Genomic DNA, 10,540 nt, shown 5'->3' on the forward strand with positions numbered 1-10,540 from the left:
GAAAACCCCTTTAAAAAATGATTTATCTAAAAATCGGTTTCTCAGAAATAAAATCCATAAATTTTGTAAAATACATATATTAGTTATTTTTCTGTGAATTTTGATAAGCAACAATAGACCATGTTCATATGAATGTACTGTAAAAATTAAAATGATTTTTGTGGTTTTTGTCAGCAAAATATGCGTTTTGTGTTATCGGTTTTTTCATAAATAAATTCTGTAATTTTTATAAAAACCATACAATATCTAATTGTTTTCGTAGAAATTTTAGTTAGATATTGTAATGAATGCTCATATAAATACTCTAGAATTATAGTATGATTTGTCGATTTTATTTCATGAAAAAATTATATATTTTGCATGTTTAACTAAAAAATTTATCGAATCTATTTTTAAGGAAATAATCTTCAGAGAGACAGGTCTATTTTTCGGCCTAAGAGTTGTGAAAACATGACTTGTCCATGATAGATTAGTCAGAATTAATGTGTATGTGAGTTTTAAAAAATTTTGAGAAGTGTTCATGTGAAAAAAATTTGAAAGTATGTATTTGGGTGGCCTGTTTTTACCCACCCGAATGCATATACCCGTTAATACATACTTTTGGCCTGAATCGCTCATATCTCCCTCATCCAGAAAAGTTTTAATGACAGGTTTGTTTTATTGGAAAGCTAACAAAAGTTTACAGTTTCGGTGAAATTTGAGCTATGTTTATAGATTGAGTATTGTTTTGTGAAAGTTGGAATATAAAAGTGCAGGTATCCACCAAAACGTTCATAACTCTCTCATACGAATGAATTTTTATGAATGGTTTGTGACATTGGAAAGCTGACAAAATTTTCTGCAAACTATAAAAAATTTAGCTCTGACAATTGACTGAAATTTTTTCTGCAGCCTTTATAACAGTCGAACTAAGTTGGGTTTTGCAATTTGGGACCGGTTTAGGACCCGGTTATCGATTCATTATGAAATCTATGCGTATATGTACATGATTTTTCAAATGAATATTGGGTTGTTATAGACTAATAAAAATATGAGTTTGCTTCAAGGAATTAAAGTATCTACTTGTAATGCCCCTAAAAAATCCAACCTTTTTAAAACTTTCCCAAACCCAAAATTTTGAAAAAACCTTAAAACTTTTTATTTATTATAAAAGTGTACATGATTCTCTAAAGTAATATCCCACAGGTTCGTCTATGACCATATTTCAACCGTTTCAAATACTAGACGCCCCACCTGAGTGCAAGCGCAAGTGTATATTAGCCTCCTAGTATCAAATCCAGTACAGAATCATCCATTATATGCATCTTGATTGGGTTTATTATTCTAAGAATGATCGCATGTGAAAAAGATACAAAAATGTGAGACAAAACTTATCTAAGGTTTAAGACAATTAAGGAGTTACGTAAGAATTCAAAATTTTTAATTCACAAGCATAATCATTACAAAAATGAAAATGGCAAAATTTAACATTCTTCTCATTCCAAAATATTAGAATTCTTAGAGTTTAAAGATCCAGACATGAAAATTAAATCTTGACAAGTTTATAACCCTCCCAAAATGTTTGGGTCCTCCAGAGACCGTACTAGGTAATAGTGGAGCCTTCAGCCACGCAGCAACATATGCTACACTTCAATCCTCCATGAGGTTCTCTATAAATATTATAAGGCATCAACTACATGCGAGTAGAAAACTAAAACTAAACTTGAAGAATGTAATTCAAGTTGAAAAGATGCAATCAAGTGAAATTCTCATCATTTTAGAAATGAAAGTCAAGGAAATCCACATCACAACAAAAACATGATATTCAATCATATATACCATCATTCATAATTACATCATTTGTATGCATGGAACTCTAAATCATATTCATTTTCATTTATGGCATTCAATTTTACAACCATTCACATCTATGACAAACATTTGCATAAATGTAAAAAAGCAAGTAATTTATAGCATGCTTTGAAGTGATGTAAAATGCAATCTCTCATGCAACGCAACCATTCACTTTCTTTATACTCAAAAGAAACATGCTCATGTCCAACTTATGAGTAAGGTATGCATTGTTTCAATTATAAATTCATGTCTTTTTTCAGAACATTTATGCACTTTGCATTCAACTATAATAATGGAACAGGTCCTATCTTGACCCTTCTTGTGTGCCTCACACACATAAGCACCTTACATGCATCAACCATGGCTTGTATTAATAGGTCAATTCACGTGACCAATCATAAATATATCTTTTTCATTCACATGTAACAATACATATACAATAATCATGCAAACCTTAATATTCTTGACATGTCTACAACTATATGTTTATACATATAATAACAGTGATTCTAAGAAATCTAATTAATTGTTTCTATTGTTTATACAAACTCGTCTAGTATAAAAGAAGATATCGATATCTAGAAACAATCATAGGAGTATTTATTATTTTATATAATTTTTATTACCCTCATATGGTTTAACTGGGTTTTTTTTATAGATTCAACCCTACAATGTAGTAATTGGGAAAATGGACACATGGTCCCAGGTCTTGGCCTATGCCAAACCAAAATCGTCGGCAAAAAAAATAAAAAATGCATCACTAACTCTGCAGAGTTGTGGTACTACCACTTAAGACTCACTGGTAGACATGTCCCCTAACCTTCGTAGAATAGGAACAAGAGGCGCCTTCAGTCCTCGAAAATACATGTCCTATGAGGCTTGTACCACCTTTCCCTCTCTCAAGAGGACAAGAGATTGAGATAAACCCAGCCATCTCGGAGAGCCTGGCTTCACCAGCACCTCAATTGGATCCATAATCTAGGGCTATCTTTATTATTAAGTCATAGGTCAAAGCCAAGTATTATAATCTCGCAAGATAACCCTTTCATGCCCACATGCATGATATCAAAAGTCTATGCCACTTGCATAACTTAAACTTACAAACTCTAATGCATGTTCATAACAAAATTATATTCACTTTCATGCATGATCCTATCATGTTATGATTTAACATTTCTAACATGCTTTCATGCATGATTTGATCTCAACATGCTTAATGCAAGATGCTATCACACGAGTTATGATGACTACATACGTAATTCAATATTTTCATGCACAAAACACATCACATCATAATTGCCCAACAAATAGGATATACAGTAAAATGCATGCATATTCACAAGCATGGTACATTCATTTTAGGCATACTTTCATGATACAATTTTAACATGCATAGCATACTTAATTCGAATATAATTTTATGCAAGGATTTGATACAATCATGTCAAACACATCAATTCATTCAACCATTCATTTCACAAGGCAATATCAAACATTGTGAAAATGTCTTCAAAGAGACAAAATGCATAAAAAGTACTAAGTGTTCAATGTATAATGTATGCACAAAGGCATAAGAAAACACTTGAAATAAGTGTGCTCAAAGGCACAATATATACAAGAGATCACAAATGCACAAAGGCATAAAAAAGATATAGAATGTTTATTGAATAGGAAAGAGCTTTTGCTCAAAAGCTTAAAGGTTACAAAGTGGTATACCCCTACTTATACACACATAAATGGAGGCCTTGGAGGGGCTCCATATAGACATTGGAGCCCCTCAAACATTCACAATTGTGACCGTTGGAGGGGCCCAACGTCTATATAGTGCCCCCCAATGGCTGAAAAAGAAAGGAATTAAAAAGAAAACAAATAAAAGAAGAAAAATTATAAGCATATTCAAAGGAGAATATACGTAAAATAGGAAATAACAGTTTTACTCTTATAGGGTATTACAAGTATCATATATATATATATATATATATATATATATATATATATATATTACCAGTACTTGCAGTAAATACACTTCAATATCCCGCTAACTAAAATCATGGCGAGCATGATCTCTGAATTACAAAAATAAGACCACTTCTATTCTCATACATTCAAATCATGCTCAGCATGATCTCCAAACTACAAATGTCAACAGTCATAAATATGCAGTCAAAAAAGTAATTAACTTGTGATGCATTTACACCATTACTTATCAAAGGTATTTACCTTATTTAGATTCTTTTGCATTTGCATCTTTTCTTCTCTTTGCATGGCATTTCTAACCGCATGCAATGCTTAGCATTAAGCATCGTGCAATTTTCTCAGTTACACGCATGTAACGTATATTTATATTAACAATACAATATAATTCTAAACATTTTTTAGCAATGTGATTATGCTATAAATTCAGTGTACGTGTAAACTAACTTTTAGATTTTTATCATATAATATGAATTACATTCAAAAAATTTAGTTTAAGAATCTTACCTTTTTGATAAGATGAAAAGTAAAACAAAACTTGGGACCCTGAAGGTCCATTGTAATTTCCACACAACTAGATCTAATTGTCCCTCTCACCTAAAGAGAGCACTACAACTGCACACACAATGATAACTTATCGAACCTCACTCCGCATATGAGCGACAAAAATAAAAGCGTGAATTGGTAACCCAATTGGCAAAAAATCGAGAAGTAATATACTGACAAGTCCAAACAAGAGTGGACAGCCGTGTGGAGTAACTTCATAGGCTGCATGTTGATCAAAGCATAGCCCATCACGATGGCATAAAAACCAAGGTATGATAAAAATTTTAGAAATCGTATAGAATTATAAGTAAATGCTGAATAATCAGAGGCATAAATAGAAAATGATGCACATGTGCATCTCAGCCCATGATAAACATGAAGAACGATCCTGACCTACTGGGCACGGGTTCCTAAGCAGGGGGGCACACAAAATTTCAAGGAGAATCCTAATTAGGGTCACTTGGTTGAGGCAAAAATGCCCAATGCTTGTAGCAGCATGAAGAGGTGCCCAACCTTCTTCATATGTATTGCTTATGCAACAAAAAAAAAAGATCAAGTGATGACAAATAGTGCCCCACTTGCGCCAAAAGAGTAAAACGCAAAGCCATAAATACTAAAAATGTGAAAAAAATCACAAAGATAATTGACACCATCTAAGATAAGCGGCAATCCAGACTGCAAAATAGTGTTGCAGAATACCACCACGGTTCTCTGGTTGGTACCATTAGTTTTTCAATAAAACACAGACCACTATGATTCTCAAAATCGAAAAAAAACAATAAAGTCACAACCCCAATGTTCAAAATCTATCACAAGTTTACAAAATCCTACAGTAATGCATAGAGAGAGATGGTTACCCAACAGTGGTTGGGGCTCCCGGTGGTATGGCAGTAGTGTCGGGGTCGCAACAGAGGTTGGTTGGCCTCTGATCGACGCCTGAACAGGGAAGAGAACAAGAAGGGAAGGGGAAGAAAGGGGGGAAATAGGAAGAGGAGGAGGAGGTCACGGTGTTGATGACTTCTCTAGGTCTCCGGCAAGCGCCCGAATGGGGAAGAATACGACCATTGTTGACCGGATGGGTGGCTGCTGGTGGTTCTCGAACCTGAGAACACCTCGAAGGGAGAGAGGCTCTGCAACAACTAGGCTTCACGATGGTGGCTTTCGGCTGAGAAGATCCCTCAAGAAAATAGGGGAGAGAGGAAAAGGAGAAAAGAGGGAGGAGGAGGAGACGTAGGTGAGGTGGGGTGGTCACGGCGCAGGCACAAGGTGGACCTCCAGTGTTCGAACGGGGAAGGAAGGAGAATGTGAAAAGGGGGCTGCGAATAGTGAAAGAAGAGGAAGAAGGGAAATGCGATTTAGGGCTTTATTCGGGGTATAAAGGTGTTGGGTCCTGATAGGACCTGATTTGGGTTCAGTTTGGACCCGAGCCGAGGAATCTAAATAACTAAATAAAAAAAACAATTTATTTGAATCTAATATGAATGTATTGCATATGTTGATTATGTAGCAATCTGTATAGATTTAGAAGGAATTATTGAGAATCACAATCAGGACATAGGAGTGTCAATGGACCTGGTTTACCCAAACCAAACCTTATAGGGTCCAGGTATGGTGATAAATAAGAAGACCCAATTAAGACCTGGGTCCGGACCCAAATGTCTGATTAATACATGGACCCGAGTATAGTTTTATGAAATTTTATACGAGACTCAGGCCCAACTTGAGTTCTGATTAAGACCTAGAATTTTTTAATATAAAAATGATAAAAAAATATAGTTTTACTGGGTATGGTTCGGGTTTGGTTCATTTAGTTCTTATCAGGTTTGGATATGATTTTTCTTATAGTGGACCTAATTAGACCCAGGTCCAGACCCAATACCATTCCTGAAAATCTGGTCCAAGTCTGGTTTCAACCAGGTTCGAACCAAACCCAACCCGTTGGCACCTCTATCAAAACATGACAACAGGAACAAAAATATCAAAGACCATTTACCTTACCTTATATTTCTTTGTGAGTCTCAAAAGCGATAGTCGTCCTGTTTTTCTACCAACTAAAAGAAACTCATTGCTTAATATTATTCATAGCAAATGGTTGATGTTATGAAAGAAGGGTTCGTTCATTCTTTCTTGGAGAGCCAAAACTTGTTGTATTCTTATGAGAAATGTAACATGGTATCCATTAAATAACATTACATACTAATATTTACGTCATATGATGTGTGCTTATGTCTTCAACTCAATTTATTTTACAGATCTTAATTTTTCTCAACTCGAGCAATCATCATTGGGTTTTATGGGAGATGGCCATGAAAGAAAAGGAGTCCAGTCTCTATAATTTTATGGAAACCATAATTAATGCAGATCAGTATATCAAAAATCTAGTACAAACACATTATTTATTCAATAATATCTTAAGCTTTCTCTCATATTAGATAGGATTAATGTTGGGTTCCAGGTTCATTTTTTATACAGTGCTTTGGCTACAATACTTACTCTAATTGGATGGTATTCCTCAATAAGATAATGGGTAATTATTTTATATATGTTTCTAAACTTAATATGTGCATGTACATGTTATTGACTTTGTATATAATTGTTACAGGATCGATTATAGTATATTTATCCTAATATACATGTAGTACTTGGACAAAAATATAGAACTTAATTTCATGCAAGTACGTATTTATATATCTTATTTTATTATATTTTTTTGGATATAAGGTAATTAGTTATTTTTTAACAACTGTTTTTAAAGTTGATGCGACAAACTACATGAATTATATGGTCAAATACTACTCAAAATTGAATAAGAAGGATATGCAAAAAGAGCAAGCCCAATAAAAGGCATAGGAGGAGGTAAAGAAGCAAAAAGGACTGCAACACAAAACAAAAGCAAGAAAAGTGCCAACTACCACAAAACGTCTAGAGGCCAAACAAAAGTAGTGAACGACAAACAAAAGAAAGTAGAGGAGGAGGCATTAGAGGCTTTGATGTGGAAGCCAACATAAAGAAAATGTCAGATTTAATGAGTTGTTCTTGATACGTAAACAAATTTTTATAAATTTAACACTGACATTAACTTGTGATTAGTAATGAATGTTTACTGTAAAATTTATTGTGATTACAAAGTTATGCATTGGTTATGTAATCACAAGTTATACAGAATTATGCACTAGTAAATTTAATTGATAAAGTTATGTAAAAGACTAATTTAATAAAGTTATGTAAATTTTCATGCATACACTTATGTAAAGTTATATAAATTTACTTAGATTACAAAGTTATGCAAATTGTTACATTGATAAGAGTAAGTTCTAACAATTTCACATATGTTCACATGTAGCATTATGCAAAACAAAAGTAAATGGAGAACATCCACAAATGCAAGCCTATGTTCGCAAATATATGATGTGAACATTCACACCTTCGTAACTCTATGATGAGGACGAGGTCCTTATGTTCATGTCACGTATTTGTGGATGTGAGAACCTTCACATGTTAATTGCATGTGGATCTCCTTTAAGTATATAATAACTTAAAGTTGAAAAATTGATATCCACAAATACATGTTGACGTTTACAAATATGCTAAATATTTTGACTTTTGTAACTCTTGAAAATGGACATCTGCAAATACGTGTCCACATTTATAAATATGGTTTAGGTTCGCAAATATTGTTAATTTCTATGTGAACCTTATGTCTGTTAAAAAATGACTTCCACACACTCTTATGTGAAAATGTCTTGAGGTTCGCATACTCTAGTATGTGAATGTTATACAATCGATAAGGTTAAGTCCTTAGTTGTGGAGGTTTGCATATTCTGATATATGAATGTTGGCCAATTGATAAAGTTAAGTCCTTAGTTGCGAATGTCATAGGTTTGCATACTTTAATTTGTCAATGTCCATGGGTTCAGACACTCTGATATACAAATATCGTCCAATTGTTAAGGTTTATATCAGAGTTTGTGAATAACATGAGGACATTTGAAAACTTTGATGTATAAATGTCACAAACAGTTTGTACACTCTGATAGAAACAGTGTTATCATTCAAATACAATTTAAACACATGTTATTTTATATACTTTCATACATTCACAGTAAAACAGAAATTGTTACAATTTATATATACATCCACAATATATATGTTGGTATATTGACACATTCATAGTATAAAAAAATTTGTTATAATTTATATATTGATTGACATATTTATAGTATAAAAAAACTTGTTATAATTTTTATATATATCTATACATCCACATTATATGCATTGATATATTGACACATTCACAGTATAAAAAAAAACTACACAAAAAACTTATTATAATTTGTATATACATCCATATATACATTGGTACATTGACATATTCAAAGTATAAAAAAAACATGTAATATATATATATACATTCACAGTAAAAAAACAATTACAATTTATATTCAAACAATGAAAGAAAAGTATTTCAATTTAGTCCATCATTCAATTATAACAAAAGTATGCTAACCATATTATAGTTTGTGAATATATCTATACAAAAGAAAACTTTTTTGTGAATCTGATCACAACTGTGAAGAATCCAGGGCTTGTGGTTCTTTTGGATGTTGCATATCTTACTCTCGTGCTCCTAGCTCCTTAAGCTCCCTATCCCTTCAAGAGAGTTCTCTATAATTGCTATCGAGCAATGTTGTCTGAGTATTTATAAGCTCTTATTGATTATGTATAATAATGTCCTTTCAAAAGCAAATCTGATCGCCTACAGATTTTAGTTCTTGCATGAGCAAAGTTTGCATCCACTCCACTTACAGTCCTTTTAAGCTTCTATCTCTTTGCCCAAATTTGCTTCTCCTCCTTTGGTTATGTAATCAATATATATAAGTGTACGAGGTAATAAATTTGTAATTAAAGTAAATTTGTAAACAGAGTTAATATATATAAATATATTACCATCTCAATGCCCCTCTTTGCATTGAAACTGTTTGGAAACTCTTGATTATTAACATTTATGTTCTCCTCGTGGACATGTTTCATAGAATAAAAGACGATCTCATCGGCATTGTTGTGCCAGTTTTGAAGTTCAGAGAAGAATAGTGTGGGGTAATCGTTTGATTGATCTTTCAAACAGGTTGAGACACTTTTGCTAACTGTGAGAGGGTAACAAAGTTGTTGAGCATACCCAAACTGCTGGACCACTAGACTGGTCATTTGACATTCAACTTCATTCATATTGTACAACCAAATGTCCTTTCTCATGATCTAAACCCTCAATTTTCATGTATTGTTGTGTAGGGTAGGTTATGCACTGAAAAAAACTAGACTCTGAAGAAGATAAGGAGGGGAACGATGGAAGAAGAATGTGTCCTTAGTTGAGAAGGGCTCTTTGCACTGCAAAGTTGCATGAGTTGACCAAAGCACATGTAAGTATACATGAAAGAAGTAGTTATATTTTTATAAATAATGTAATATAAGACCCTAACCATGAATGAACTTCATTCTTTTATTTAACATGGTATCCCTATAGAGACTCTGATATAGAGGAAGATGTGGTTGTCTAAGCCAAGGATATTTTCTCCAGCGCATAACCTACTCCACATAGCAATACATGAAAATTGAGGGACTAGGCCACGTCCAAGGGGCCTTTCAATAGATATGTGCTCCCATATCCAAACCGACAAGGATCGATACATAGATTAATACATAAATTAATATATAATAATAACAAAATTATGTTTTTGTATCATTCAAATCAGTATTCGCACATCCAACAACACCAACTTTTCAGACAAGTCTTTTTTTTCATGGCTCACAAGACTCAAACTTGTATATTCACTTGCTCTCCATGCATAACCAGCCCTCCCTCCAACACAAGGTAACTTCTCTTTTATTCTCCTTACCTTGTTATTGTCATAATTATTCTTTAATCATGACAACTTCAACCTTTTACTTCAAATGCAGCTTTGGTTGCTCCTAACAAACTTTGACATAGGTGCTTGAGCTCTCTAAACTAAGTGTATTCACTAGCTCTTCATGGCACATGAGTCTGATGATATGTGTCATGTCTTCTAAGGTGATGGTCATCTTATAATCGAAGAACTTAAATGTGTTGGTTGCCGAATTTCATAATTGCATCATGGAATCTATGAGAGTATGACCAATCTTTCATGGTGTGAGTTCCAAGAATTTTCAA

Source organism: Nuphar pumila, chromosome 2 (genome assembly GCF_984573655.1).
Source record: "Nuphar pumila chromosome 2, dmNupPumi1.hap1.1, whole genome shotgun sequence".
Lineage (NCBI taxonomy): Eukaryota > Viridiplantae > Streptophyta > Magnoliopsida > Nymphaeales > Nymphaeaceae > Nuphar > Nuphar pumila.